The 16,597-nt window shown below is 42.3% G+C and overlaps 1 non-coding gene across 1 annotated transcript; it reads left to right on the top strand.

Annotated features, from left to right (window-relative positions):
- Positions 1-443: 443 nt before the first annotated feature.
- Positions 444-517, top strand: trnan-guu (transfer RNA asparagine (anticodon GUU)). Its single transcript has one exon. It is a non-coding gene; the product is annotated as a tRNA-Asn (tRNA).
- The last annotated feature ends 16,080 nt before the right edge of the window (positions 518-16,597 follow it).

Below are 16,597 nucleotides of genomic sequence, written 5' to 3'. Positions count from 1 at the left end.
TTTGAATTGACATTGTTTTTATCTGTTAATAAATTAAAGGATATATGATTTAAATACTACGTCAAACTTCGGTGCTTGTATATTGTTATGACCATGGTGGTGCAGGAGAGGAAAATTAAATAAAATAAAATAAAATAAAATAAAATGCAGAATTGATCAATGTCTTAAATTTATTTCCACATTTATTTATCTATTTCCACATTCATTCCAACTTTTATTTATTCCCTGATTTATTTATTTTTCAATTTCAGTGTCATAATGCGAATGAGAAAGGCGGGCCTGGTTTATAACACTCCCTGTTTTCACCACATTTAGTTTCTAACTAAAAGATTCAAAGATCTTTATTGTCATTGAAACTGAAGAACTCAGGTGAAGAACAAGTTACACACGTAGAAATGTTTTATTTTATTTTTAAAAATAGTGGTGGATTCATTTCAACAAATGTCTCTGTGGCGCAATTGGTTAGCGCGTTCGGCTGTTAACCGAAAGGTTGGTGGTTCAAGCCCACCCAGGGACGGTATAATTATTGCAGTTGGAAACACTGATATAGGCTCGTGGTTTGCTGTCTGTTGTGAGATTGGATCTCGGCCATTCCCATCAGTCCTCTCCATCGTCTGTTTATATGACGTACACCTACTGGAAAAGTACTTTCAACCTGTTACATCTTCCCCCTGCAAAACAAATCATGAATCACTTTGATACGGTGGCTGGGAGAGTTCAACACACTGCAACTTAAGAACACATGCAAATAGAATATACTCTCATTTAAAATAAAAATAAACTATATTTACATTACATTTATGTCAACATTTATTATTTCCATTATTTATCATTTTATTACTGTAAGCGGCCATCGTAATTTCCCATCCTACCACAAGGGGTCGATCTTGCATCATTTTTTTTTAAGGAAAAAAAAGGAACACCCTTGAAGTCTGTCTCTTTGTCTCTTTCACACACACCACCTGAGCCTTGTGTATATATTAGGATGTATAATGGAAAGATATGGGACTGCACTGCTGTACAACCCTGTAGCTGCTTTTTCCTCCACAATATCCTTAAGTCACTGAAGGACGTCCAAAAAAAAACAGCTCAATCCGATGCAGATCAGTATATTTGATTCCTGGTATTTTTCAGAGACAAGCTTCGGCCACTGATTACAATGCAATTCCTGCTACTCCTGCAATTTCTGAAAACTTAATACCTAAATACATGTCTGTATGTAATCCCTGCATAACTTAATAAAGTAAAATATAGTTTTTGTCATGATTTGACTGAAATTACGCTTTGAGTTTGTACAGATGGGATATTAGCAACTACCGGCACCAGGGTTATAGTAAATAAGGCCTTTCACGTTACCTGAAGTGTCACTCAAGACATTGAGGCAAATCTTCCCAGAAAACACTGCTGTAGATATATACAAATATAAAGGGGGCTGTAGTGCAGCTACCAAACTGCACATGGGATAAATAGTGGATGTTCTCCTTTGCTCTCATTACCCTGGGCCTTCTCTGTGAGGACAATCCACAGTGACAAGTGCTTTCGGTTGCGGCGTACAGGACCCAGGGTGCGCCTCAGACCTCCAGGGAGAATCAGTCAGCATGAGCCCTGAGCAACTCAGATCCATGAGTAACGACAAAGAGGCCTCCCGACAGACTGTACACAATAAAGGGACAGTTGTACTGTTCCCTCTCTGTGGTATTTCCAGCTCACTGCCAGAGCACAGTTTGTTTTACAGTCCTGTGAGAGCATTATGATTTATTTATCTTTGGAAAGAGGAACTTCTGTGTGTATGACAGTTTGCAGTAAAACTGGTGTCTGGGTGAACGTGGCTTCCTCAGGTCAACTTTTACCCTGATACTGAGATCAGCTGCATTATGACTTGGAACTTTCCCGGTGTAGTAAAGTATATGGACGCTCAAACATTACATCCATATGTGACGGTTGAGCATTTGCGAAACATGGATTTCAATGATTTTCCATAACAGCCTCCAGACTTCTGCAAATCTTTTCACAGGATTTTGGAACCTGGCTGCAAAGATTTGCTTGAACATTAGAAAGGAGTAGCAACAAAACAACACATTTTGTTATCTTGTGATTAATGGAAAATTTTAAGAAATGTTACAATGGTTACATCATTATTTCAATTATATAAAACACAGAGACGGCAAATATTACTCAGTGAAAGATTTAAACCCAAATAGCCGAAGGTTACATTTCCTGTCATTTGACTAATTGATTATTTGACTGATGCTTTTAAAAACATGAACTTATTGACCCTGCTTTGTTCACAGGTGCGTTGTCATGTTGAAACAAGACCAACCTGTCATACAGGTAGAAGTGCTCCTTAAAAGTTACCACAAAGGTATTTGGGGAGTTTTTATTGATATTTCCACTGATGATAACAAATAGATTCGGAAGATGATGCCAGATAGTGTTCACAGTCCAGAATGTATACTATAGAACTTATAAATCCCTGGTGTATTTCCATAAGTCCTTTGTCACAACTCCTCTGTCAAAGGTAAACATATCCGAAAATAATTTGAAAAACAATCACCAGGAAGCTGACGTTCGCTGCAGCCCAATTTGTATGAGGACAACACCGGAGCCTCTATATGACTTTAATAAAAACCCATTCTCACCGGAAGCCAATTATATATGCCAGGGTCAGAATATGCAGCTGTAGCAAAATCACATCTTGGATCCAATATTCAGACGGAGGCCAACAAAGAAAGTAACGTCGACCTCGCAGAGTGACATATGTTCTCACCCGGCCCCTGCTGCAGCATCAGTGACTGTGGGCAGACAACCTGCTGTCTCTCCAGCCACATGCCAGCCCCCCCCCCCCACGACCCACAATGCTTCTCTCTCCACTGGCGGTGTCTTCTCACCCAGAGTAAAAGCCGTGGACCCCCAGCCTGCAGGCCCCACGCTGTGCAAAGACAGAGAGCCTTTGGGGTTCCTCTGCTCCAGACGTGTGCCGGATTATGCGCAGGCCAAACTAATGCACACACCCCTTACCCCCATTACATCTTTAACAGCTCCCCCACTCCTTCTCCTCTTCAGCAAAGCACTTCCCAGCTGCTGTCATTTGAATATGAGGGCCCGGCAGAAGAAAAGAGGGCATCTGGCACACGCCTTGGAGGCTAAGAAAAAAGAAAGAGTTAAACTGCTCCTGTCACGGAGATGTTCTGAAACAAGATTAAAGCTCTTTAGAGGTAAAATGGAGCCTTAAATACGCCGGGACAAAAGACAGCACAAGGAGACACCTGGGAAACAATCAATATCTGAGTACAATCAGAGGACGGGTGCTTGGAGTGGACACACACACACTTTGCCCCACAATTGGAATCATGAGTAAAGGACGACACAGATAATTACTGCATTTAGTTATAAACGGAGGACACGTTAGTATTATGCATTGTGTCATTACTTTTTAAAGGATGATTTCAGCTCAGATTTATTGAGCTACCTGCCCCCATCTGGCCACTAGGGTGAATTAACATACAGATGCTCACAGGGTTCAGAAAGATCCAGATTTTCCTTTCATGCCACTGGATTTATTACAGTCGGGTTTATTTTTACAGTGTCTATTTCCGGATGTAATTTCCCTGTGTCTATTGACGTTTTGTAGAATTGTAAACCCACGTTTGTGCGATGAGATAAGCAGACGGCTTCAGGCTGAAACCAAAAGTTAATGAAAATGCAATGTCTGCGACACAAGTAGCAAATGAAGCCGCACAGAAGTTTACAGACAATCATTAATCTCAGTCTTGATAGTTTCATCGTGACCCAGGGCAGAAGTATGTGTTATTCAACAGAGAGCTCCAGAGTTTTGATGAAACTCCAGATAAGAATCACGTTTTCTGCGTTGTGTGCGAGCAGCTGATAAACTTGACTTGACTCCGGCAATTTATGTGCTTCTACGAGTCTGACTTCACTCCAAAGCTCTCAAGAGGAGTTTATACATTAATAGAAACAAGATGACTCCCACCCAAACGTGTCATGAGTTTACTTTCGCTGAGTGAGAGATTACCCCCCCCCCCCCCCCCCCCCTCTCTCCTCCACTCTCTCGCTCTGTGGTCATCGTCTCCCCACGGCCAAGGTAACACCGAAGGAATCCGCACCGGGAGAGTTCACAGAGGTCAACAAGTGGGTGTGGAATGCAAGTGTTTCCCACACGGAGTACCTCGACACACAGGCCCTGAGAAAACATGTGTCAGGCCTCAGCCCGGCAAACAGGAATCCACCGAGGTCTGCTGAGTTTGAACCAATAAGGCCGCAGCGTCCGAGGAGACTCCATTCGAATACTGAGCAGGACAACAGCGCTGGAGGACGTATAAAGATCCTTAAAAGCATGAAACCAACACAACGTGACTCGTGTTACATTCTGTTTGGTTTTAATCAAGACTGAAGCACCAACCTGAACGGCTATTTAGACCACTTGGGTGGGGGTTGGGAAGAGATCACGGTTTGGGTTTAAGACAAGTACTTCATTTAGGTTAGTGGCCCTTTATTGTCAGGGTTACAAAACACATGATTAAGGTTTCAGGAGGATTGTGGTCATGGTTAAAAGAAACTTCAATCAGCTTCACACGGGAAACATACAAAGGTCTTGTGTCTTCTCGACCGTTGCATCCAACATTGTCCTTATATGCACACTGCTCTTGAGAAGGCAAAGTCTGTTCTTCAGGCGTGAGGTTTGTTATCATCAGGGTTTAAGTGTCTAGATAAGCTCAGGTGGCAGCGTTATAATGTTGAAAGGCTGTTTATTGTGTATGTGTCACTCAACCGCCATCTTTGGAATCCTAGACTTTTCTGTTTATCTTTTGTCTTTGTTTTGTAACGTCTCTGGCTGACTGACATGCTCTGGCGCTCTCTACAGTAGAAGTGATATTGCCATTGTTCAACTGTCAAAGTGAAGCTGATGCATATGGATGAGTCCGTCGACGCTGACTGTCTGAAACTGCATTTTCTTTCATTTTTATCAGAGGCGAACCACAAAGTGACGCCTCTGATGAAACTCACCCTAACTCACTGACTCCTGACACGAACGCTGCTTTTTGTAGTAATTTAAAACCTGTCACGCTTTATCATGTAAATTCTCAGTTACACGTAGCGTAGAGCTGCAATACTTAAGTATCGCAAACTCTACCCAAGTACTTATTTATGTAATATACTGTTTTACTTCCCACCGCTGCAGGGGAAAGTACGATGAGGGCTGAGTGGGATGGGAAAATGTTGTGAGAGCTGTGAGAGGGGGAATTCTGTGGCTCTAATGCGGAAACATGGCCACACACACACACACACACACACACACACACACACATACACACACGCACACACACACACACACACGCACACAAATGTACCCCACTGCGTCCTAGGAAAAGAAAGATCCCCCTGTGAACCACCGTGTTTCCTATGTACCTCTTATGGCAGAGCGGATTTACCACAACACTGTCAGAATGCATCAGCTGCAGGAGCCTTGATGGCTTCCACACTCAGGCTCTGGAGAGACACCACGGCCCTGTTGCTTTAGTCCCGCGCCCAGCGACCCATTCAGCCTGCCTGGGGTCTCTGCGCATCGGAGAGGGCTCCCTAACACAATACCCCCCCCCCCCCCCAGCTTAATGTGGGGGAAGAATGATGACGTGCACTATGCATTATCTGAGGCTGCGTTTGGGAGAATGGACCAAAATAACAGCGAGGACAATGAAGAAAAAGGTTTTTTTTAAAAGACTTGACTGATGTAGCTGGAGCATGAACGGTCTTGAGCCCTCAAGCTACAGCCTCTGCTTTCCAATGAGAAGATTAATATCCTGGGAGTGTGACTGGATGACCTCATTGTGCTATAGAGAGCCTCACCATAAGATATAATGTCTTCTTTCTTCTAAGTGCAGTGTACACAAAGTGGCCCACTCATGGTCCAGTCAGAAGACCATCATCTTTAATTTCTAGTTAGCAAATGGGTTAATACATTACAGATCTTCACTTATAGAAACCGTAATAGTTAAATGGAGCCATGGTTTCATTAAGTTACGCTGCAGCCTATAACTTAAGGGCGATCTTTATTCAAAGTTTTTTAATATTAAACATGTGAGTCAAAATTACACCAAATTATCACACTGCACATCCTTGGCATGTGTGTTCTTTAACAATATACAAGCGTGAAGCCGATAAGATGAACGCTTCAAAAGATATGCATGCAACAAACAGATAGACAGAGATTCTTAGAATTATTAGATAGATTAGCATGTGGCAGTTTTTTTTAAACAGTCATGCACTATTGTTATTTCCACCCAAGTGTTGTATGTGCATCGAAAATGCATTTTCATTTGCACTTGCGTTCAATGTGGTTATCCCGTGTCCCTCACACCTCGGATCAGGTCACAGTTCATCCTCAGTGGGCGTTTGCACCTGTACTTTTGTCTGGTCAAGCAGAATCAGATTTTCAAGCTGATCACCCAAATGCAGTATCGCCAGGTGCAAACGAAATATGAGAAACACGACTGTTTAAGGACCTATATCTAAAAATGGAAAATGTCTGAAGTGACACATGTCAGAGACCCCTCTCTCCACAGAACAAAAAAAGTTGTCCGGCAACACTGGCTAGGTGGCTCAAATGTGCCGTGTTGTCTCCTCTCGCAGAGCCCCCCCGCCTGTCAACAGCGTGAGAGTATTCTCAGTCGTCACCTGCTCTTCAGGAGTGAATGTGCGTTGAGGAGCACATGCGAGCTGTGAATCGGCTGCCAGGGTCAGAGCTGGAATGCAATGACAACAGCATGAGAGAGAGTGAGAGACACACATAGATAAAGACACAAGCACGTCGCTCGGCCATCAGCGGCCTTCCCACACAGCCACCGGTTCAGGGTTACGACCCGTCTACTTTGCCACTTTCGACTGCACACAGCAGAACTGTAGATCACTCAGCTCAGCCTGGGTGTCCACTGAGGGGGTTTTCTGTGGGAGCAGATCATTGGAGGGGATTAGCCAGCTGTTGGTTGAGGGAATTTGAAGCGTTTTTGTATGCAGGTGACAGCTCACGAGAGGGGAAAGTGAGCCATTAAGAGTCTGCTCATGGTTACTGGATGCCGTGTAATGACACCAAACAGCAGAGGGACACAAATGATTTTATGTTGTTCAGCTGCAGACATCACAGGCCAGACTGAGGGTAAAACAGGGTCGATTTACACGTGCATCCCAAAGGACCAACCTATGAATGAGAGGGTGCGATCAGTCAGGCTCAACAAGTGAGTTGGCTGGAAACAAATGCTAAATCATCATTTTAAAACACACTGTTTCAGTTTGATACACATGATTAGGATTAAGTCGAGTTAGGATTAGAGCTCCAAACAATTATTTTACCGTGGTATTGAAACAAAACCACAAAGATCGTCTGAACTGTTTAAGGGTATGAAAGGAAAAAATGCGTATCTAAAACAAAAAAGCAGAAAATCCTTCAATTTGAGAAGCTGGAAACAGAGAAAGCTTGGCATCAGGCCGGACTTAAAATCCAGTTTTCCACTTTTATTTCTCCCTGAAGCGCTTCCAAGTTTGGAAAAGGAATCTCATTTCCGACGGTCTGCCAGAGTCATACGTGTATTCTGTGTTGGCTTGTTACAGCTCTTCATTGAAGCTAGATGATGTTTCACAGAATAAATATTGAAAGCCAAGATTCCATGTTTACATCCTGTTCATCAACGGGAAATATCGCAGATGATTTATGCATCATATTTTACTCACAGTTTCCAAAACTTCTGTTTCTGGTGTCTTTGGAAACTTTATGAATAAATATATTTGTGTTTTAAAGTAGCTTTAATCAATATATGTTTATGGTAATGATGTGAATGACAATGTGAAGGACCTAAATATGGTTAAAGTAGAGAATTTTTACCTCAATCTGCATTTTTCATCAAGTTCACTTCATTGTTTATCACTCTGAAGCGAACCTTACTGTTTTGTTTCACAGTCATCAGCCCATAGAGTTCATTTTGACAACAGTACACAATAGAAAAATAAAAACAACAACAGACAGACACAGTTAGTGACAAGCTCGTGAATAAAGTTGAGAATTTAACATCTTAAGAGCTGGATCTTTCCCTCAGGAGGTGGTACAGACCAAAAAGAGCTTAAAAAGTTTGTGAGAAGTTTGACATGTCCACTTAAAAGGTGACAACTGTTTGTTTACAACCTGTTTCCGGTCAATGTTTGGCTTCACAGCATTAATTTGTAATCACAGGGCCTAGTGTGGTTTAACAATTGCTACATTTTCAAAGTTGTTGCTGATTGATTTGGGCTTTTCCTCTGTGTTCAGGGTAAAAAAATCTGATGTATAATAGACTGTCAGATTTGGATAAATGCCTGATATAATATTGCCAGCAGGAAAATACTGACACGAGCAGGGAAACACAGTGAAGTTGTTTTTCTCCACTGGTGAAAAGTTTGCGCCAGAGGGTTTAGAAGGATTTGCGCACAGACAAACTGATGCAACTTCTAAGCATCATCTTCAAATCACACATCATTTATCTGAGGTGTGGCGATGTTGAGAATGACCGAGAAAGTAGAAAAAGAAAATCACAATGAAAGATGTTCGGGAGTGGCTGCCTCACAACAGCTTGACAGAGTTGGATGAATACAGAGCCATTGTTTGCAGGCTTGGGAACAGGACTCCTGTGGGACAGCACATGAAAACAGGGACTGGGATCAGGGCGTTTGGGTTTAAGCTGGCATGTGGTTCTCATTGCAGCAGCGGAGTGAGTGATCATTGTGTACTGGTGCTTTAACTGGCCTCGGCCTCGCACGTGAGCCGATGAAAACCACATGCTCCAGTGTGATTGTGTCCACGGGCTCGTAAAAGACGGCGCTCCGGCTGAAGAGCGGCCCCCGGATCACACAGCCACACAGAGAACCTCTTTGCATGTTAAAAACCTCTCTTTTTTTTTCTATCCACTCACTTGGCTGATGCAACGTAGTAAAACTCCCACATGGAGAGCATTTCCCCTGACTCAGGGCTTTGGGAGCTGATTTATGGTACAGTGCTGTTGTTGAAACGAAACTAGAGGAGTGGGACTTTGTTATTTTAAAAGTCCTCCATGACTTGATGTTCCAGCAGAAATCAGAGAAGAGTGGGAGTTATTAAATGTAAATTATGGTACAGGATACACACACGGAAGAGTGACTGTCGTGAGGTGCTAAAAGATGCTTCACAGAGCCACCATCAGTTTAAATAAACTGACCTTTACTCCCTGCTCACCACTATTCATGCTGCTTCTTTCCACCTCACTGTCTGCATCTGGTTTACATTTCCACAAGTATTTTTCACTGTCTTGTGAATACAGATTTGTCTGTAAACAGTGAAACATCAGAGCTGAAGAAGATCTGCTCTCCGGTGACCAAATGCTCTAAGTTATAAGACAAAGGTTTATAAAAATGATATGTTTATGACGGATTAGACTTGGAGACTTCCTTTTCTTCCTGAGGCTGTCAGGTGATTGACAGAAAACTCATTGTAACATAGTGTGTGCGAGCACCAACACGAAAACACACAACACAGGAGGAACAAACCGCTGCTATAACACTGAAATGGACAAAAGTCACATTAAACCTTCATGTCGACTGTGATGGATTGTCTACTGTGGGGAAATCTGAGAAAATCCTAATTTAAAAAGAAATGATTGAAAGTGACTGTGCTGAGAGAAAACAGGGTAAACAAAACCTGATGTCTGGAGCTTTTCTGAATCTGTGCAGACACATATGGAGAAAACTGGAAGGAGAGGAGCGAACTTTATCCGAGGTTAATAAAATTTGTATTTTTTGCCCTTTCTCTCCCTCACAGTTGCTTCCGATGAATTCAACTAAACCAAGTAAAACTCAAAGTACTCAAACTGTTTATTCATGAGTTTTTGCTGTCTGTTTAGATTTGAAGATGGCAACTACAAAAAGGAAAGCTACAACATTTTGATTTCCCCCTGGTGGCAGAATACTTCTTAAACCCTGTCTCCTCCATGTTAGCATATGGGACATGTAAAAAGTATGCCCAAATGTATTCCTCTCAAGATTATGAGTCTTATTATTATTTGATGATAAAACGTGGTGTGACGTCATTCTACCGGTCGAGCAGGTATATCGGATTCCTTTGCAGACTCTGGCACCAAGTGATGGCACCAGCACAAAATGGCTGCTCCTGTATCCTGTGTATTTTGCCCTCATTTTGTATAGTGATAGAAAGAGGTTGCTTTCTTGTTTTAATACACACATTCCGTTAAAAGTTGTGCTCCGCCACTAAAGCTGACATCATAGGTGGATGTATCGTTTTCTGTAATCAAATTGAAATAGCTGCGAATCTTCCCAAGGAGCGTACCTGTATCCCTGGTTGGGAATCACTGACCCAGATGACTGATAATTAAAAAGCAATTTTATTTTCTCACAGGTTCTTCCGTGCTTACAGATAAGCTGCACTGTTTGTGTATTGTGTCGTATAGCGCTGGTGGAGTAGATCCACCACAGTGGTGTCTGCTGGTGTGGATGCTTCACCCTGGAATCTCTGCATCCTCACACTGAGCCACTGTGTCTTATCTCCAGCAGCCAGGACGCTGATTACAGAGAGACTGTACAGGCATGCACGTGCATCCTGCTCTGTGTCAGGCAGCCGTGCATCTGCCTCCACAGCACCACAGATATACTCTGAGTCGTTATTATGCCATTCACTAGTAGGTTAGTGAGTAAGGCCTTGCTGCAGTGTGGATTAGTGCATTCTGCTTTCTTGGACACTAAAGGCAACAGCTCGTAAGAAAAGAAAAAGCTGCCATAGCTCCCATATACCTTTACCTTTACTCCTTATGTAACGGGAAAAATTTGAAATTAGAACATATTTATTATCTTTCAATTCATATTCAAGCTTATTTTCTAACCTCAGAAAACTTAAAATTACTCCCCCAACTTTTGTGTAATCATGACTCCTAGATTTACTTGGTTCATTTTCATTGAAACATTTATCTTGAGCTCTCGAGGAACGAGTACCATAGAGGCAGATTTACGTCACGCTAATGGGATATGAAATCCTTTGGAGTCAGTGAGTCAGGGGTTTTCACTTTGGCGTCAATGTGTCCCTCGAGAATTTAGGACTGCTATTTCTGAACCTCTGCAGCTGTGGCATGAAATGGCAGGAAAAGTAAGTCTGCCTTTTGTGACGGCCATATCTGTTTCAGGGGAATGTGACATCAGAGGCAGACAAGTAAGAGAGAGCCATGAATCTGACCTGTGAACTCACTGTGCGGCTGCGGGTTAAAGAAAGATCACCGCTCAAGGAGTTCATGGACTGCATGAAGAGAAAGCTCACACACAGGTGTCTGCCTGCAGGCTCCACTGACAGACCGGCATGTGTCTTTTACATGAAGAAAGATTACCAGTGCAAAAGGGTAAATGCATAAATACAATAAATGTCAGGGGATAAAGAGATGTATACAAATACAATGCCTGTGTTTACCAGTGAGGAGAATGGAAGCTCCACTGTTATCAAGAGCTTCCAGCCACCTCCAGGCTTAATGTTTGTCTCATCAGCCGATTTGGCTCGGTGGTTGATCCACAGAAACAGAGCTATTTCCAGAACCCAGCATCAGCCTTCCATTAGGACTCCTGCTCTCGTTTTTTTTATTAAACCGAATCTATATTGTGCTCAGAAATAATTACAATCAACTGCTCAAAACTGAAAGGAAACAAATTAAATCATTTGTTGTTCAGACTAATGGTGATGGTGCTGGTTTAAACAAAGAGGAGGTGGGAAGTGGACGAGATGAATTAGTTCGATTGTGAAAACTGAGAGTGGTTAGATCCCAGATGAGTACAGAATGTACTGGAAGTTCACTACTCTAAATTTTCAGTGAAAATCAGTTTATTCCAACAGATATTACTACATACAACAAATATAATAACAAAGTTGCTCCCAGGGGGTGAATATGTGTGAATACTTTTGCATTTAATAACACACCCTGAATAACAGGCACACAGAGAATAATTATAATATCTGAGGATTTTTCGTTTAATAAGTCTTCCTTTTAATGGGATCATGATTATAATAAATGGTTTAATTACCTGACCCGGAACTTTAGTTAAATTCCCTTTACCTCTTTGTTGAATTGCTAATAAACTCAAATATTTGTAAAAAAATTGATTTAATTGTTATTCCCCCCACCCAACATTGTGACATAGATATCTGTCTCTACACTGACAACCATTGGGACAGTTGTGACTTTGGTATTAGGATATGTGGACACCTTCAGTCAAACACATTGGGTGAACGTGAGGACGACTGTTTGCAGCAGATGCAGCAGGTTGAGAAAAATGTAACAGCACCTGTCTCTGCTGCTGCTGCTGCACAGAGGGTCGTGACCCGGAGACCACCAAGAACTGCAAACACTACAAGTACAGGAATGAAGTGCATTCTTCTTTAATTCCTAATACAGTTAAAGCTGCAACATCATAACAGTTTTGAGCAATTTTTAAGAAAAAAACGATTATGTTATTATTGCATTTATCAATTAATAAAGAAAAATTTGATTTACCTATGCAGAAACTAATTGTTAATTGCCGTGTGAAATGTGTTTTGAGAGTGTTTTAAAACTTCATTTAGAAATGGCTTTAAAACCCACTCCTAGAAGTCTTATCAGTTAAACAAATGTTGTGACCTGTAACGAGTCAACCACAGAAACCTCCTGCATCGCACCAGCTCGACAGCTTTCTAACAACGTGATGAAAAGCTGAAGCGTTGGAGGAACCCTCGAGTTTTTCCTCTCAGCTCTGAAACAAAAGCCGCGATCCATCACACACTTCCTGTTTGCACTGCAGCTCAGTTTACGTGCTTCCTGAATGGGCCAAAGGACTTCCCTCACATCCTCCTGGAAACGCTGAATCTTTCAACAGCCCTCTTATCTGCGCAGCACACCGGGACACTAATGCGGTCTCAAGATTCAACGGTGCGCGACTACGTACACACAGACACACACAAATAAATAAACACACTCATCACATTTTTTGAAAAAGTTAAATTTGTTATGTGTGCACTGTGGTGATGGGTCACTGAACAGACCAAAGCCTAAATTGGCTTTTATTCTTCAGGCAAAAGAAGCAAAATGACCTTAAACACGTGCAAAATTATCCCAAGTTGCCACAAAACAACCACAGGGATCCAAAATAATCTTTATAAAACAATAGATTACCGAAAAGAGTCCACAAAACAAACCCAGAGAGATGCAAAATGACCAGAAATTGACACAAGGCAAACGGCAAAAAGGCAAAACAACCATTATTTTACCCAAAATACCCCACCAACAAAACCAAATGACCAGCAAGAGGCAGAATACAACCAACAAGAAACACAGAGATGCAAAACATAAAAAGAGACGTAGAATGGGAGAAAAGAAGAGACACAGGCAAGTCAATGGAAACTGTATTGAAAGGGTGAGGGGCCTTTTACCGGTCTGTACCCAGGGGGACATTTTCTCATAATCTATCCATGCTGCTGCTCCTTTATGTGTTGACACTGACATATCACCACTGGGCGGATGAAGCTCTCCCAGTTTGGGCTGCTCGGTCACCAGTTGATCACTTCTGCCTGCTCATCGTCTCAGTGGTCATTTGCCATCATTGAGACCCCGTGGCCTTTGGGGCCACCATGCAGGGAGGGCTCCAAGTCGGCCAGGACCACCAGTGGCGTCGCCTCAACAGCAAACTCAATGTGGAAAATGTCCCCTGCGAGAACAGTGAGACGGAAAGTGTGCCAAAAATGTGTGTGTGGTACAAAGGTGCTGATCTTGTGTGTTAATCGGGGGTGAGAAGTGCTGAGGCAGCTCATAAAGCCTAATGTTTCAAATCAGCCTTAGGATGCTCTGCAGCAGGTTATAAATACTAAAGCTGGCGAGATGATGAAACTTAAGTGCTATCTCCAACTTCTAAAGTTTTGGGTCCCGTGCACAGACAGACTTCCCTGCTCCTGTGCTGCTGCAAACAGGAAGATAACATCCCCTCTGGGCTTTAATCGGTAGCACGATGTATAATTTACGAGGAGGCCGCGACTTGTGCCGGTGCTTTAACGCACAAGTTCAATGTAACGGAGGAGAGAAAGTGACTCCTGTACTACATGTCAAAATGTGTTTGTCTCAATTATTTAACTCTGGAGGTTTGAAGACATAAGTGCAGAGCAAAAAAAAGCACTTTGAGAGAGAAGAAAGTCAGGCTGGCAGCTGCAAACATGAAGCCGGTGGGTTTTTTGTGTGAAAGCTTGTCCCCTGCTGTCATCCTATGAATTGTGATGTTATTCAGCGAGACCTGCTGCACTCGGCCTGAGTGCATGTGGAGTGGCGCTTCACAAAGAGAGGTGATCTGGCAGCTTCCTCATAAAAGATCATCATTCTGGGAAAAGCATGGACTCACTGGATTAATGATGTGTCGGCCGTCGTGAAATGTCGGAAATTGAAATGCTTAGAGCGAATATAATCATCGTACCCTGACCCGAACCACACTGTCTCCACATTAGCTGATTGGACATGGGCCAAACTAAAAAGTCGAAAATATGATGAGACTCAGTTTGATTTTAAAACGCCATGATGTGTCTGTATCAGGACCTCGATCACGACTCCGGCTACAAATAATGTCGAAAGTGCAAGATGGCAACGGCCGTACTTAGGATATTACAGCTTCTTTTCAGTTCAGCCAGAGGAAGTGGAGGCGCATCATCCATCTTTGTATAAAGTCTTTGTGATAAACCTTAATTTTCCTTCATTTGAAGTTCTCCTCATCGATATTAACTGAGTTTTAAAGTACACTCTTAACTTTTAAAAAGCAAACGAGGTCCAGATGAGCAAAGTTTTCCTTAGTTTCACTGTTTATGCATCTCTGTATATTGTTTACACTAACACAGAAGATGTTACTGTGGTTAAACAAAACAAGTTAGAACTGACAAATTGAAACAGAGTAAATGAGGGATCTCTTTGAAGATGATTCTATTAATGTGACTCTTTTAGACTGAACATACACAAGATATCATTGAATGTTCTTATATGATCCTTCAGCTCCGCATTTTAACTTGGATTACCAGGAATCGGGTAGATTTCAAAATTGCAGGTGTGGATTAACCCCGAGGTGGAGTCATTATCTCCTCAATCCCAGTCCTGTTGTTCTCCACTTCACGTGCAGATTACAGGGACGCAGCGCTCATGTGAATCTGTCTTTTGTACTTAGCCGCAGAGGTCATCTTCCGCCGGGCGGCCATTACGTAAATCTCATTGACATCGGACACATGATGTAAATCTCTCCAGAGAGAATCAATAAACTCTCCTGGGTGAAGCAGACCAAGATTTGTGGTATTCACCATTTTTCATTGGGGACTTGGGGAGAACATATGGTTGCTTCCCCCTGACGCAAGACGTTTTCTTTATGGTGTCAAAACAGCAGCAAAGCACCAGCAGGGCCCCCCCCCCCCATTTCCAAGAATGGGCATCCAGCTGGGGTTAAAGGTCGCCGCCCTCCCTGCCAGTCAGAGGAAAGGACTGTCAACAGCCGACTGTGTCCATCTGTAAACTGAGCAGCTTAGGTTACGACTCTTCATCCCCCTTCCTCTCCTTTATAGTTCAATGTAGCTTCATGTTTTCAGTGGGAGCTGCTGCTGAGGAGAGGTTTTTGAAATGTTTCCGCTCTGTTTCCGAGAGGTTCCATGTCGGTAATAACTCGTGGACGTGGTTCCCAAAGACGGCCGCGGGTGTGTTTTGATGACACTGACAGAAGCTGGATTGAGTCACGTGCAGAGAGTGAGTCACCGTGTCGACCTATCATCTGTCTTTATTTCATCTGTCAACACAAAGATCATAAAGACAGTTCATGACCTTCCAACATCCAGTCCGTCATCCTCACCTGCCCTGAAACGCTCTGCGCACTCAGATTTATTCCCACTCAAGGCCATTACAATGTTATGGCCTAATTTCTCACCGCTTTCTGACAGATGACTTACTGGTTTCATCAGTGGTTAGCGGCCATCTCCAGATCCTCTTCTACCAGTTTGTGGCAAGGATGGATTTTATGTTTTTGTATAACATAGCTTTTTTTCATTGCGCGGACAAGTCCTGTGTTGAAATATCCACTGAATTGTCTCAATGAATTGGTTTAATCACCTTATTTGTGCAGACAGAAAAAAACATTCAGATTTTCCTCCTAGAATTTCTTTGCAACTAAATGCTAAATCCCTTTTTTTCTAACTATGACCATTGCTAAGATCATGTTGAGGTGACTGGTCAGGTGTAAAGGTTGAGTTCAGTACAATTAATTTCTATTCAATTTTAGTTAACTTTATTCGGGAAATGAGGGAAACAAAAGACTGTTACTTACTTTAAAACAAACAACAAATATGTTATAGTCACATAAAACAAATAAAGAATAAAAAATACATGTAAAATACAATTAAAATATCTCTATATATATTTTTTGAAATCTCCCCCGGACATTTTGCTTTTTGATTTTATCTGTTGAGGTTTTGACATGTCTGGGATTTCTGCTTCCACCCTTATTGTGAACATCTACATGACCCTCCATATCCTGTTTCTGGAGGGCT

The sequence above is a fragment of the Pleuronectes platessa genome, chromosome 5, assembly GCF_947347685.1.
Source record: "Pleuronectes platessa chromosome 5, fPlePla1.1, whole genome shotgun sequence".
NCBI lineage: Eukaryota > Metazoa > Chordata > Actinopteri > Pleuronectiformes > Pleuronectidae > Pleuronectes > Pleuronectes platessa.
Note: the sequence above shows the minus strand (reverse complement) of the source record. Positions and strands in the feature narration are given on the sequence as shown.